We start from the raw sequence: 17,170 nt of genomic DNA on the forward strand, positions 1-17,170 counted from the left end.
ATTCATAGCCATATGAGGAGTCATTGGCATGAGGCGTTTTCAAAAAATGCGGCACTTCCTGATTGGATTTTTATCTGCGTTTTGCCTGTAACATCAGTTCTGTGGCACTCACAGACAATATCTTTGCAGTTTTGGAAACGTCAGAGTGTCTTCTTTCCAAAGCTGTCAATTATATGCATAGTCGAGCATCTTTTCCTGACAAAATATCTTGTTTAAAACGGGAACCTTTTTCATCCAAAAATGAAATACTGCCCCCAGAGTTTCAAGAGGTTGATGCAACCGCTGTGTCAGTTTCCAGAAAAGCTTTACGAAAAAAGCCAACCATGCTTTTTTTTGAGTACAGCGCTCAGAGACTGTTAGGAATATTATGATTAAATGACTGAACAATATTCTCATTTTAAATGGAACTGTAACTAAGTAAACTTATACTCTGTTTTATTATATCTGATTAACAATATGAGTTCATAAGAAGGGATTGTGTGACACGGACAAGGAGTAATTAAAGTTCATGAACACCATTCCAACTAGTCAGAAAGGAACGAGTTGTGGATTAAGTAAGCAGATAAGGTAGTTAACCTATGGTTGAAACAATGAAACTTAGCTCTGGGGTGTTTTAGATAAGACAGTGAGTGCATTCCTAGGTTTTCTGTTAATTAGAACTGTCAGCTAAGTGGTGATCGATAATGGTGAGGAGTCAAAAGTTAATTCAGATGTGTTGTGTGTCCTGTGTATGTGCTAGTGGGTCAGAATGAACTTTGAATGAACTTTTAAAGTTCCCTTCGTCTCGGTCGAGAGGAGGAGATTCATTTTAGAAGCAATGAAATGACGTTATGTTATTGTATATAAACTGTTGCTCGTGGTAACGTGGCAGCGCGCTCCGAGAATAAATACTTTTATCTATTATCGATAAGACTGGTCTTCGTCTATTTTATGCAAACAAGAATCTTACAAACGCTCATAAAATAGATTAAGGGAATTCAATTAATGAAAACATATTGGAATAATTAAATTACATTAACAGAGACCAAACAAGCAAAAAAGATATCCGCCATATTGTGCAGTCAATATTAGTCAGAAATAGCATTATAAATAGTTACTTACCTTTGATGGTCTTCATCAGAATGAACTCCCAGGAATCCCAGTTCCACAATAAATGTTTGTTTTGTTCGATAATGTCCATCATTTATGTCCAAATAGCTACTTTTGTTAGCGCATTTTGTAAACAAGTCACGAAATGCGTTCACTAGGAGCAGACAAAATGTCAAAAAGTTCCGATACAGTCTGTAGAAACATGTCAAACGATATATAGAGTCAATCTTTAGGATGTTTTTAACATAAATCTTCAATAATGTTCCAACTGGAGAATTCCTTTGTCTTCAGAAAAGCGATGGAACGCGAGCTACCTCTCACGTGAACGAGCGTCACGAGCTCAAAGCATTCTACCAGACTCATTCCCCTAACATTCACCCCCACTTTACAGTAGAAGCATCAAACTAGGTTCTAAAGACTGTCTAGTGGAAGCCTTAGGAAGTGCGACCAATATCCCACTGTATCTTCAATAGGGAATGAGTTGAAAAACGACCAACCTCAGATTTCCCACTTCCTGGTTGGATTTTTTCTCAGGTTTTTGCCTGCCATATGAGTTCTGTTATACTCACAGACATAATTCAAACAGTTTTAGAAACGTCAGAGTGTTTTCTATCCAAATAAACTAATAATATGCATATATTAGCAACTGGGACTGAGTAGCAGGCCGTTTACTCTGGGTACCTCTGGGCACCTTATTCAGCCAAGCTACTCAATACTGCCCCCAGCCATAAGAAGTTATCGACAATTAGTGTTGCACTAGGATTAGCCTGTAAGTACAGTCACAGGAATTTCAATGTACTGCAGATTTACCTCATTTGAAGATCTATTGGCAAGAATCTTGAAAATAGGGAAATCGTTTGCCCTGGATACACTGGACACTCTGAAACAATAAATGCATGTATTTACTTAATCACCACCCACCAGAACATGAATAAAGTTAGCGGGACAGTCATTTGCATGATTCATTTTACATCTATACTTATACTACACTCTTAGAAATGGTTATTTGGCTGTCACCATAGGAGAAGCCTTTTTGGTTTCAGGTAGAACCCTTTTGGTTCCATGTAGAACACTTAAGACAAAGGGTTCTACATGAAACCGAATAGAGTTCTACCTGGAACCAAAAATGTTTCTCCTTTGGGGACAGCTGAAGAACCCTTTTGGAACCCTTTTTCTAAGCGTGTACAGTATGCCTGCCTCCTGAAAAGTAGGGGACCATCAATCACTGGAATTGTTTTATTAATTTATTAAAAACATAAATTAAGTTATTGACATCATTAACATTTATGAATAAACAATATAAGTAGGATGAGGTTGGATGGGGCTGACTATGTCATGGTCAGCGAGTTGGATTTTTTTTTTTAGGGTGACAGGACTTTCTCCCCGTCTTCTTTGATTTGGGTGTAGCTGGTCTCCTGGGCGGAGGGGGTTATTGGGAGTTTAACCTGGTTGGGGATCCGGGTAAAGCTGGTCTCCTGGGTGGTGGGGAGTATTGTGGGTTCAACCTGGTTGAGGATGGGGGTGTAGCTGGTCTCCTGGGCGGAGGGGATTATTAGGGGTTAAACCTGGTTGAGGATAGGGGTGTAGCTGGTCTCCTGGGTGGTGGGGATTATTGGGGGTTCAACTTGGTTAAGGATGGGGATGTAGCTGGTCTCCTGGGTGGTGGGGGATATCGGGGGTTCAACCTGCGTGAGGATGAGGTTGCAGCTGGTCTCCTGGGGGGCAACTGTATCAGACAGTTCTTGGGCAGCAACAGGAGGAGGGTTGGAGGGTTGTAGTGTGGGGGTATGGGTGTTGATTGCAACTGAGAAATAGAACATATTAAGGAAATGGGACAGACAAGTGGGCAACAGTTTCCAATTGGCAGAGGAAAGCATGTATATTTAAGCAATAAGGCCCGAGGAGGTGTGGTATATGTCAATATACCACGGCTAAGGGCTGTTCTTATGCATGACGCAATGTGGAGTGCCTGGATACAGCCCTTAGCAATGGTATATTGGCCATATACCACAAACCCCCGAGGTGCCTTATTGCTATTATAAACTGGTTACCGATGTAATTAGAGCAGTAAAAATAAGTGTTTTGTCATACCCGTGGTATACGGTCTGATATACCAAGGCTTTCAGACAATCAGCATTCAGGGCTGGAATCACCCAGTTTATAAATAAACTTCTACACAGGATATGTGAAAAGAATGTGTTGAAATGTTGCTTGCCTGAACTAACTCCTCTACTTTAATAATAACAATAATTATACATGAAATATACATAGCTTTACAATTGTAGAAACTAACAAACAATCAATAATCTAACTAAACAGCAGACTAAACAAAAGAAAAACATTAAACAAAATACTTTGGCGCAAACATGTGTCCTTTGTCCTGATCTTGTCCACATTCTGATTGTGCCCACATTTTTAGAAATGCGTCTACTCATGGTCTTAACAGTCCACTGTGTCCGCATTGTGAACAGATTTACTGGTCCCGCCTTGTATGCTAATTATTTGACAGATATTCTTTAAAAATAATACTTGACTTTATTTATTTTAAGACACATATCTATTCCATAAGTCAATGGTGTCACCTGTCAATGATTTTATAAGGCAGGATGATTGAAATGGTTTCACTGTCAACTCCAGACGTGGTCAGGAAGATCTGATCACAATGCTCCTTTTAATCGTCTACACTTGTCTGAAAATGTAGGAACAATCAGACTGTGGACAAGATCAGGACATATAATGCATGTTAGAACCAGGTAAACGGGGCTAAATGGAGGTAAGAAGGGCTCAAGGAAAGGGTGTGATGTGTGAGTATGTGAGTGAGATAGCAGGTGAGTGAGCGAGCAGGTGTTGCGTGTATGTGTGAGTGTGTGTGCGAGTGTGTGAAACAGAAGAGGTGTGTGTGGGAATGGTGGAGGGGGAGGTAAGGGTAGGCCATGGTGAAGAGGTGGGTTTTTAGGCGGGACTGAAACATGATGATGGACTCAGAGTCGCGGATGGCTGGAGGGAGGGAGTTCCAGAGTCTAGGAGCAACCCTGGAGAAGGCCCTGTCACTGAAATTCTGGAGCTTGGACCTGGGGATGACAAGGTGGCCAACTGTGGTTGAGCAGAGAGAGCATGAGGGCTGGTAGGAGAGAAGAAGGTCAGAGAGGTCAGGGGTAGCAAGGTGGGGGGAGAGCTTTTTAGGTCAGGAGGATCTTGTAATTAATGCGGGAGACAGGGAGCCAGCGGAGTTCACAGAGGATGGGGGTGATATGCTGCCAGGATGATTTAGTGGGTTAGAAGACAGGCTGCTGAGTTTTGAACCATTTGGAGCTTATCGAGGGAGTTTGTGTTAGTGCCGGGGAGTAGTGTGTTGCAATAGTCTATTCGGGAGAAGTAGAAAGCATGGATGAGAGTTTTGGCCGGCAGGACAGGAGAGGCTGACTTTGGCAAATTAGCCTAAGTGGAAAAATTCGGTTTTTACAGTCTGACGGATGTGGTGGTTGAGGGATAGGGTCTTTACGGTAGACAAACATACATATTTCTGTCCAAATACCTTTCACAATTGCCTCATACAACCTTTGGATTGCTGCCATTGAGGTCTGAAATTATCATACCACTGTGAGGACACAGTGCAGTTGACGACAAAATGTTATCCTTCTTCCTCTTGATGAGGAGTAGCAGGGGGTACACTCCTACCTTGTGGAACCTATGTATCTGGAATCATTAATGACAAAATAACTTCCAGAAACACAACAAATATCAGTCAGATAATGACATTTAGATTTACAGCCTTAGATGACACAATGAGACAACAACAAATAAGTGCATAGGGCCTATCATTTCCCTGAGATAGAAATGCAGAAATCTTTTTAGAGGAAAACATAAAAACATAATGAAGCTTACCAGCTTGTTTGCTGCATTAACCAAGGTGGCATATCATCCATGTTTCATTGCCTTATTTGCCCATTCATCTGTAGCCTTCATTTTCTGGGCCTCTAACTTGACTTTTAGCTGTATTGTTGCACCACAGAACTGGCACTTCTTTGACGCTACTCCTATTGATGTGTTACAACTAGGACACTAGGACACGGCTGGAGCCAGGAGGCATTATGTATGAAAGGTGGATACGAAAGTGACAGAAAGAATAGCCCTATACACATAACTTTGACTGATGGAATGCACCAGGGAGGTTCACTCTGGCATGGGGCTTGAATTGACAAGGAGAACTAGAGATTATGAGATAAAAACTATACTAACAATAGCAATTAATAAAGAGTGTTTGGCCAACTAAGGAGCTGACGTTGAGTTCGCATTAAACATCAAGCCCTGACCCTTCTCAAACCCATTAAAGAAGTGCTGTGTGTGTGTTTGAAGGTGACATGGATTTCAAGGACTCAATCATATGGGTCAGATCTGATAATGGACCTCACCTGTTACTAAAAACTAAGCCTGAAGCTTTAATTAACATGCCACACTGTAACGTAATGTGTCATACCAACTGTTGACTACTATTGTAACCTAGATGTAGGCTACCTGCCATAGCCTCAGGTGCACAGTGCAATGAGTGTCGTTAGTTGACAGATGAAACAATACCTGGGCCAGTGGGATTTGGTTACTTATTTTAAGATACAATTTTTGAATAATCTCCTCCAGTTGGTTTGCATTTTTAAACTACAACCTGTTTTGTTTTTGAAAACACAAGAAATGGGAAGAAAGCTGAATTAAAAGAGCCTTAGGATAGAGCAAGAGATCTGTATCAAGAGGATGGATAGAGAGAGAGAGAGAGATAGAGAGACTAAAGGTGTCAGCCGTAGGTCTGAGTGGTCTAAAGAGAAGGGTGGTAGGTGTGAAGGGTCTTTATTTGGAGCTGCAAAGTTGTCAAGCCCTGGCCATAGAGGCTTTTTATTCTCTATTCTGGTTAGGCCAGGGTGTGACTAGGGTGGGCATTCTATGTCCTTTTTTCCATGTTTTGTATTTCTATGTTTTGGCCTGGTATGATTCTCAATCAGGGACAGCTGTCTATCGTTGTCTCTGATTGAGAACCATACTTAGGTACACTTTTCCCCCACCTGTTTTGTGGGAAGTTAACTTTGTAGTTGTTCAGGGCACATAGCCCAAAGCTTCAGGGTTGTTTTTTTGTTCTTCGTTTTGTCGTCATTTTTAAATAAAGTTCAAATGTACGCTTACCATGCTGCACCTTGGTCCGGTCCTTCAGCCAGCCGTGACAAAAGTAAAGAGAATAGAACAAGTTTAGAATTGTATTTCACCGCTGTATATGTAGGATACTTATTTTAATTTAAAAAATGTAACTGAGCATTAATGTACTTAATCTGTAAGTGGATTACATCACAAAAACTACAGGTGGTGTACAAAAATGTAAGGAATGTGAATGATGGATAACAAGATGACCATTGGATAGATACACATTCATTGTGGATGGGAGCATTGCTGTCTGGTCCCAATTCATCCATTGTTTGCAATTGTTTTCTCCACAAGATCTAAAACGGTCTTTAGAAAGGCTTTGCAAAGACAAGTTGAACTAGCTCTATTAGACAATGTGTGTCAAACTCATTCCACAGAGGGCCGAGTGTCTGCGGGTTTTTCATTTCAATGAACACCTGGAAAACCTAAACAAATGAGGGGAGTTCCTTAGTCATTTGTTGTAACGATCTGGGTGTTGTGGGTGTGAAGTCAGGTGCATGAAACAGAGAGATTAAGGTAGTGCTCTTTAATGCACACACGGTGAACCAAGGCCACCCCACGAAACACTGGGCTCTAAAAAACAAATGCCCCAAACACAGGGACTAAAACAGTCCAGCAAAAACCCACGAACAGGTACAAACACGTCCGACTCCAACATACACAAATGTTACACAAACAATCCTGCACAAAGAAACAGGCGGGCCGGCTGACTAATAAAGCCCAACTAATCACCACAATGCATAACAGGTGTAACCAATAAACAGACAAGGAGGGGGAGGAAAGAATCAGTGGCAGCTAGTAGGCCGGCGATGACGACAGGAACGGGAAGGGGAGGCACCTTCGGTAGGAGTCGTGACATTTGTGACCTTCATTTATCAATCAAGGGTGGAGCAAAAACCTGCAGACACTCAGACCTCCCATGGTAGGAGTTTGACACATGTGGAGGATCGGGTAAGTTCCAAGTTGCCTTCTTTGTTGAAGTCATGATGCGCATTTGTGTTGTAGGTCAAATTACACAGATTCTGCACAGAATAAGAATATACATTCAAACTGCCTGGAAAAGCGTTTCTTAGATTCATTTAATTTATATTATTATATAAACTGAACAACGCAGGAAGTATCCTCCCCTGCAGCCGATTGTGTTGACGAGCTGGAACGCGCTCCGCATTACATTGGGTTGAAGTTGTCTATCTACAGAACTGATCTCGGGTCAGTTTTCCGTTATTTTCTCATACGACTTGGGGAGAGAAAGCAACATCATCCGCAAGGGTTTTGATTGGCCAACATATGTTTTCTGACTGCAATGAGCTCAACACCTAAAACTATTAAGTGAAATCAAGCATAGAAAACAGTATTTGCCATTGATAATGTATTTAAATGTTCCCTGGCAAAGAACCCAAAGAGTGCCATTACTTGGAGTAATCTCTGAACGGTTTCTAAATGCCTACCTGTTGAATATCATCTTGTCTGCTGCAAATAAATGTATCGGAAGAGTGGAGTGGAAGATTAAATACATTTCTTTCAATGGAAAAATCACCCATAAAAAAAAATCTGAAGACAGATGTAGGCTATGTCTGTAGGCTAAACATTGGAACCGCTCCAATATTATTGTGTAGACATGACTTATTAGTCTCAAAGCAACCAGACATTTGTTAATGTTATATTTACATTTTTGCATTTATTTCCTTATTACTTTATTTACTTCAGTTTCTTAATTCTATAGTTATATTGTTTGTTGTATAGCCTGTATCTCAGACGACCATAACCTTAATAATAATCCCCATACTTACGTCACAAACAATAATTCTACTGGTTGACGGCACGGACACATAGTAGGATACTGACACGCGGTGTTCGTGAATGGGTATGAGGGCTGGACACGCCGCGACCCAGACCCTATTGTTGAATATTACACATACTAATGCCTCGTTCATGTGCTATCGGAGTCCTCGGAAATTCCTAGTTCCGACTGGGAAGTTTCACTTGAATGACCCTCCAAATAGGAATTAGAAATTGGAAATCTTATTGGTTTAAGAATTGTTCCGACTTCAAAAGCACTTGAACACAATCATGTTGGAGTTACAACTTCCCATTTTCCCATTTCCCACAAGAATGTGAAGCCGGCATAATACTGCATTCAAGTGCAAGTTGGTACTAAGAAACTGACATTTCTGACTTGCTAACTGGTTGAACGCGTTACAGTAGCCTAAGTATATAACATGATTGACATTACCATAATAATCAGAATGGAAAGGCCTTGGAAGTGTCATAATTCATTATTTTACATTAACCTGTTGAACATGTAATAAATACATTATGAAGAAAATTATGTAATTTAGGCTCCACAAATATGAAATGGGTTATGAAGAAAATCGTGTACTGTTGCCGACATGACAAAAAGGCCTTATGATTACAAGTGCTCCAATATCCCAAAGTATTAAGCGAAATCAAGCACAGAAAACAGCATTGGCATTAATAAAACAAATTTTCCCACGAATTAAGTCTCACTTAACTGTGCGTCTTTTCTCAAATTCTTTCCAGCAAGTCTAAAACAGTACATATAGTCATACAACGACACGTTTTAAAACACGGTTAAACAAATGCATTATGTACATACAGTGCCTTGCGAAAGTATTCGGCCCCCTTGAACTTTGCGACCTTTTGCCACATTTCAGGCTTCAAACATAAAGATATAAAACTGTATTTTTTTGTGAAGAATCAACAACAAGTGGGACACAATCATGGAGTGGAACGACATTTATTGGATATTTCAAACGTTTTTAACAAATCAAAAACTGAAAAATTGGGCGTGCGTGCAAAACCTGTGTGTAATCAAGTCTCCGTATAAATGCACCTGCACTGTGATAGTCTCAGAGGTCCGTTAAAAGTGCAGAGAGCATCATGAAGAACAAGGAACACACCAGGCAGGTCCGAGATACTGTTGTGAAGAAGTTTAAAGCCGAATTTGGATACAAAAAGATTTCCCAAGCTTTAAACATCCCAAGGAGCACTGTGCAAGCGATAATATTGAAATGGAAGGAGTATCAGACCACTGCAAATCTACCAAGACCTGGCCGTCCCTCTAAACTTTCAGCTCATACAAGGAGAAGACTGATCAGAGATGCAGCCAAGAGGCCCATGATCATTCTGGATGAACTGCAGAGATCTACAGCTGAGGTGGGAGACTCTGTCCATAGGACAACAATCAGTCGTATATTGCACAAATCTGGCCTTTATGGAAGAGTGGCAAGAAGAAAGCCATTTCTTAAAGATATCCATAAAAAGTGTCGTTTAAAGTTTGCCACAAGCCACCTGGGAGACACACCAAACATGTGGAAGAAGGTGCTCTGGTCAGATGAAACCAAAATTGAACTTTTTGGCAACAATGCAAAACGTTATGTTTGGCGTAAAAGCAACACAGCTCATCACCCTGAACACACCATCCCCACTGTCAAACATGGTGGTGGCAGCATCATGGTTTGGGCCTACTTTTCTTCAGCAGGGACAGGGAAGATGGTTAAAATTGATGGGAAGATGGATGGAGCCAAATACAGGACCATTCTGGAAGAAAACCTGATGGAGTCTGCAAAAGACCTGAGACTGGGACGGAGATTTGTCTTCCAACAAGACAATGATCCAAAACATAAAGCAAAATCTACAATGGAATGGTTCAAAAATAAACATATCCAGGTGTTAGAATGGCCAAGTCAAAGTCCAGACCTGAATCCAATCGAGAATCTGTGGAAAGAACTGAAAACTGCTGTTCACAAATGCTCTCCATCCAACCTCACTGAGCTCGAGCTGTTTTGCAAGGAGGAATGGGAAAAAAATTCAGTCTCTCGATGTGCAAAACTGATAGAGACATACCACAAGCAGCTTACAGCTGTAATCGCAGCAAAAGGTGGCGCTACAAAGTATTAACTTAAGGGGGCTGAATAATTTTGCACGCCCAATTTTTCAGTTTTTGATTTGTTAAAAAAGTTTGAAATATCCAATAAATGTTGTTCCACTTCATGATTGTGTCCCACTTGTTGCTGATTCTTCACAAAAAAATACAGTTTTATATATTTATGTTTGAAGCCTGAAATGTGGCAAAAGTTCGCAAAGTTCAAGGGGGCAGAATACTTTCGCAAGGCACTGTATATGCACAAATTGAATGTGAGACTGTGTTGAATATAAACACAGATACACTGATGCTGTACGTAACATGAAAACAACAAGGAACACTAAACTCACACAGATGTGTAATCTGAAAACATATTTTTATCGTAAAGGGATAGTTCAACCAAATACTAAATTACATATTGGTTTTCTTACCCTGTAAGCAGTCTATAGACAGGGTAAGGAAACCAATTGTGTAATTTGGGTGAACCATCTCTTCAAACTTTGAACTCTTTGTTAATATTCACGTCAGTTTCTTCTCAAATATAACATATGCTGACTTGTGCCAAATAAAGTTAGGCTAAATCATTTAATGTACAATAAAATATTGGACACAAAAGCAGTTTACATTTTAAGCTAGGCTATTTAGGCTAATTTAACTAAAAAAAACATATTCTTTCTGCTTATCTGAGTGTCACAAATGACTGCTTAAATAGCCAATTTTCTGGAAACATTACCGATACTGCCTGAATTAGCCTAGAATTTCTCATTATCATTCAACCACGGGATGATAGGGAGACGTTTTCTAATGAGTCACGAAATTACTTAAAAAGGGACTTGCATCTATATCGTAAATGAATTGATTCCGCTTCCACAAAAGAGCAGTCATTATGTGTCTGAAACCAAATCGAATTATCCACTATGATCGATATTGCACTCTTCCTGTCTCCTTTGGCAAGGTCAGACAACAGCGAGACAAACGCCAATGTCTCAGTCTGTTAATTACTTAACCAGTTCTGATCAGAATCTGATGGAGAAGAGTAGGGTCTTTCTGTCAAAACTGACAAACTGTATGAAAATGCATAAATTAATTACAATACATGTATATAGATGTCTCTGCTTGCACTGTATGGGAAAAGCTTAATTGCTTGAATTGTTTGGACTATAGGCTGAGAGTGAAAAAAAAGCAAGCTATTGTCTATCCATGCAACTAGTACGGCAACAGTGCACAATGGGTAATAAACGGCAGCAGTGCACAATGGGTAATAAATGGCAGCAGTGCACAATGTGGTAATACTTACATCTCCACGGGTTCTCTCGGGAGCGATGAAGAAGGCGACGGGAGAGATGACAAGCCGAATAGGGCAGGGCAGAGTGGCTGTTGTAGGGTGAGGTGACAGCCGGCTGCAGCTGAGTCAGACAAATTCACGATCAGAGCGGAACGAGGGACACCGCGGTCGTGCCAGTACCAGGCATGATTTAAATCATATGGCAAACGGCAACCACACACCAATCCTTCCCATCAAAAAGACAGTCGAACATCTTCGAGATTCGTCTCGGCAGTAGGCTACAGAGTATTGCCTATTACACATAAAACGTATCTGTCCGTTTGACGAAAGACTGCCAACCGTCATAAACTACTTTGAGGTAACTTGATATGCAAATCTCCGTGAGCCCCCCATGCGATCTCCCAGGTACCACTGGTAATTAGAGTTAAATGTCACTCCTCGCATTGTGTTGTTGGAAATAGGAGTAGATAAAGCCACCGAAGAATTTAATCTTTCAGTAGGCTACTCCATAACACAATCAGACAGAGGAGCCTCTTAAAGAAGAAGTTACAGGTCTGTGAGAGCCAGAAATCTTGCTTGTTTGTAGGTGACCAAATACTTATTTTCCACCATAATTTGCAAATAAATTCATAACAAATCCTACAATGTGATTCTCTGGATTTTTTTTCTCATTTTGTCTGTCATAGTTGAAGTGTACCTATGATGAAAATTACAGGACTCTCTCATCTTTTTAAGTGGGAGAACTTGCACAATTGGTGGCTGACTAAATACTTTTTTGCCCCACTGTATATTCCCAGTCATGAGAAATCAATAGATTAGGGGCTAATGAATTATTTAAATTGACTGATTTCCTTTTATGAACTGTAACTCAGTAAAATCTTTGAAATTGTTGCATTTATATTTTTGTTCAGTATATTTTAGAGTAAAAAATATGATTAGTAATACACCAGAATAAAATATTACAGAATAGTGTGAATTGATTTGCATCTTATTCTCAAAGAGTGATCTTTTGAAAAGGGGCTCATTTGGCAAGTTGAAAGACATATTTGTCAAGGTTACAAATCAAAATATGTCTTCTTTTCAATATATAGACTTTAATTTAGTTTATTATGTCTGTTCCTTGGAATTTTTGTTTGGTGAGTAGGCATTAATGATTCTGATGAAAAAACCTGGCAGCGTGGAACCTTGCTATGTTTATGGCGGTAATAGCTTAGGGGCTAACCAATTCTAAATGCCACCAGCAAATCACAAAATAGGGTCATCGACTAACTTTAGTTACCACAGCCACAAAGCCATTAACCCTGCCTCTTTCTAAAATTTGTTTCTGATAATCTGATTCCAAACATAACGCTAACCTTAACCACACGGTTAACTTTATTCCTAACCATAACTTTAAATTAAAACCCAAAGCAAAAAAAAATGTTTTATCAGATTTTTACGATATAGCCAATTTTCACTTTGTGCCTTGGTAGCTAGTGAGAACCGCAAAATAGCCTTTAATAATAAAACACACATGCAGGGTACTCAATTAAAGCTACACTCATTGTGAATCTAGCCAACATGTCAGATTTGTAAAATGCTTTTCGGCGAAAGCATGAGAAGCTATTATCTGATAGCATGCAACCCCCGAAATAACCAAATGGGACGTAAACAGAAATAATTAGCGTAGCCGGCGCTACACAAAACGCAGAAATAAAATATAAAACATTCATTACCTTTGACGAGCTTCTTTGTTGGCACTCCTATATGTCCCATAAACATCACAATTGGGTCCTTTTTTCGATTAAATCCGTCCATGTATACCCAAAATGTCCATTTATGAAGCCCGTCTGATCCAGGAAAAAGCACCTTTCTAAAACGCAACGGTATTTTTTTAAATTAAAAAAGTTGCCTATAAACTTTGACACAACACTTCAAACTACCTTTGTAAACCAACTTTAGGTATTAATGAACGTTAATAATCGATCAAATTGATCACGGGGCGATCTGTATTCGATAGCAGCAAGTCCTGAAATCATCGTCCATATTCTCCCTTTCATAACTTCCTTCGGTGGACCCCAAGACAGGAAGTGTCTATTCGTCATCCCACCAAGGATAAACTACAACTGAATTTCCAGTACTGGCGACATCGTGTGGAAGCTGTAGGCATTGTAAACGGGGCTCTATCTATTTTCCCTTGCCATAGACAATACAGAGACTGGCGGATGGATATTTTTTTTGTGTTTTTGGTGAACAGTTTTCCTTGCGATTTTGTCTCCTAAACACGGTCTGTTATAGCCACAGACATGATTTAACCAGTTTTAGAGACTTCAGAGTGTTTTCTATCCACACATACTAATCATATGCATTTACTATATTCCTTGCATGAGTAGCAGGACGTTGAAATCTTGCGCGATTTTTAACAAAATCTGCGAAACTTCACAGCCTCCCTAATGACGCAATTATTCCAAAACTGCAGCTCATTAATGGAAAACGGTATTTCCCTACTTCAGTCAACCAGTCCATTTAGAATTTGTGATAAAACTGTCATCATTTGGCAAGGAATGTGTATCCCATTAGTTAGAAACGTTTTTATAGGCGTTTATTTCTGTAGGTGCACAAAGAACAGGTGGAGCAGTCGGAATGCAATTGAGTGAGTGAGACAAGGAGGTGAAAAGGATTTTAGGGAGAACCATGATGCTTGGTTTGGTTTAGTTTTTTGTTCTGTCCCGCAAATGCACATGTACTTATTGAACAGTAAACTCAAATGAACGGTGTATTCAAGACAACATTTAGACCAAACAGTTTAAAGTATGACATGACAGTACATTTCATAACACTTTATCCAATACATTTAGTGTATTCCCTCAGGCCACTACACCACCATCACATACAGTACCAGTCAAAAGTTTAGACACCTACTCATTCAATGTTTTTTCTTTATTTTCTAATTGGTAGAATAATATGAAATAACACATATGGAATCATGTAGTAACCAAAATGTTAAACAAATCAAAATATATTTTCTATTTTAGATTCTTTTTCTTCTTGCCTTGATGACAGCTTTGCACATTCTTGGCATTCTCTCAACCAGCTTCATGAGGAATGCTTTTCCAACAGTCTTGAAGGAGTTCCCACATATGCTGAGCACTTATTGGCTGCTTTTCCTTCACTCTGTGGTCCATCTCATCCCAAACCATCTCAATTGGTTTGAGGTCGGTTGATTGTGAAGGCCAGGTCATCTGATGCAGCACTCAATCACTCTCCTTCTTGGTCAAATAGCCCTTACACAACCTGGAGGTGTGTTTTGGATCATTGTCCTGTTGAAAATCAAAAAGTCCCACTAAGCACAAACCAGTGCTGCAGTGATGTCGTATCACTGCAGAATGCTGTCGTAGCCATGCTGGTTAAGTGTGCCTTGAATTCTAAATAAATCACAGACAGTTTCATCAACAGAGCACCCCCACACCATCACACCTCCTCCTCCATGCTTCACGGTGGGAACCACACATGTGGAAATAATCCATTCACCTACCCTGCATCTCAGAAAGACAACGGTTGGAACCAAAAATCTCAAATTTGGACTCATCAGAGCAACGTACAGATTTCAACTGGTCTAATGTCCATTGCTCGTGTTTCTTGGTCCAAGCACGTCTCTTCTTCTTATTGGTGTCCTTCAGTAGTGGTGTCTTTGCAGCAATTTGACCATGAAGGCCTGATTCACGCAGTCTCCTCTGAACAGTTGATGTTGAGATGTGTCTGTTATTTGAATTCTGTGAAGCATTTATTTGGGCTCCAATCAGAGGTGCAGTTAACTCTAATGAACTTATCCTCTGCAGCAGAGGTGCATGCCCAGATTCAACTGCCTGCTACTCATCCTCAGAAGATAAGATATGCATATTTTTAGTAGATTTGTATAGAAAACACTCTGAAGTTTCTAAAACTGTTTGAATCCTGTATGTGAGTATAACAGAACTTATTTAGCAGGCGAAACACTGAGGACAAACCATTCAGATTTTTTGTTTTTTTGAGGTCACTCTCTTTTCAATGAGATGTCATTGGGAATCCAGATTTCGAAGGGACCTTCTTGCAGTTCCTACCGCTTCCACTGGATGTCAACAGTCTTTAGAAATTGGTTGAGGTTTTTCCTTTGTGTAAATGAAGAAGTAGCGCTGTTCAGAACGAGTGTTACTTGTACTGTACTTTTAGATAGAGGCGCTTGACCAGAAAGCTAGCTACAGTTTGTTTTCCTCCTGTATTGAACACAGATCATCCCGTCTTCAATGTTATTGATTATTTACGTTAAAAAAATACCTAAAGTTGTATTACAAAAGTAGTTTGAAATGTTTTGGCAAAGTTTACAGGTAACCTTTGAGATATTTTCTAGTCACAAGTTGGAACCGGTGTTTTTCTGGATCAAATGCGCCAAGTAAATGGACATTTTGGATATATATCGATGGAATTAATCGAACAAAAGGACCATTTGTGATGTTTATGGTACATATTGGAGTGCCAACAAAAGAAGCTTTTCAAAGGTACGGCATGAATTATATTTTTATTTCTGCGTTTTGTGTCGCGCCTGCAGGGTTGAAATATGCTTTTCTCTCTTTGTTTACGGAGGTGCTATCCTCAGATAATAGCATTGTTTGCTTTCGCCAAAAAGCCTTTTTGAAATCTGACATGTTGGCTGGATTGACAACAAGTGTAGCTTTAATCTGGTATCTTACATGTGTGATTTCATGTGTGATTTAGAAATTTATTTGAATTTGGCGCTCTGCATTTTGACTGGCTTTTGGCCAGGTGGGACGCTAGCGTCCCACATATCCCAGAGAGTTTATTGTAATGATGGACTGTCGTTTGTCTTTATTTATTTGAGCAAGTCTTTCCATAATATGATTACACTCCCGCATGAACGTAATTATCGCCTGAAACTAATTAGCATAACGCAACGGACATAAATATCCCTAGAAAATATTCCTATTCATGAAAATCACAAATGAAATATATTGAGACACAGCTTAGCCTTTTGTTAATCACCCTGTCATCTCAGATTTTTAAAATATGCTATACAGCCAAAGCTAGACAAGCATTTGTGTAAGTTTATCGATAGCCTAGCATAGCATTTTGTCCAGCTAGCAGCAGGTAACTTGGTCACGGAAATCAGAAAAGCAATCAAATTAAATAGTTTACCTTTGATGAGCTTTGGATGTTTTCACTCACGAGACTCCCAGTTAGATAGCCAATGTTCCTTTTTCCCAAAAATATTATTTTTGTAGGCGAAATAGCTCCATTTGTTCTTCACGTTTGGCTGAGAAATCGCCCAGAAATTGCAGTCACGAAAACGCCGAAAAATATTCCAAATTAGCTCCATAATATCGACAGAAACATGGCAAACGTTGTTTATAATCAATCCCCAAGGTGTTTTTCAAATATCTATTCGATAATATATCCACCGGGACAATTGGTTTTTCAGTAGGACAGATTGGAATAATGGCTACCTCTGTATTTTACGCGCGAACACTCTGGGAGCCATCAGGTGACCAGTTGCGCAATGTAGCCGCTTACGGGTATTCTTCAACATAAATGCGTAAAACTACGTCACAATGCTGTAGACACCTTGGGGAATACGGAGAAAAAGTAATCTGGTTGATAGCCCATTCACTGCTCAATAGGGACGCATTGGAACACAGCGCTTTCAAAACATGAGGCACTTCCGGATTGGATTTTTCTTAGGCTTTCGCCTGCAA

This window comes from Oncorhynchus tshawytscha, linkage group LG13, assembly GCF_018296145.1.
Source record: "Oncorhynchus tshawytscha isolate Ot180627B linkage group LG13, Otsh_v2.0, whole genome shotgun sequence".
Taxonomy (NCBI): Eukaryota; Metazoa; Chordata; class Actinopteri; order Salmoniformes; family Salmonidae; genus Oncorhynchus; species Oncorhynchus tshawytscha.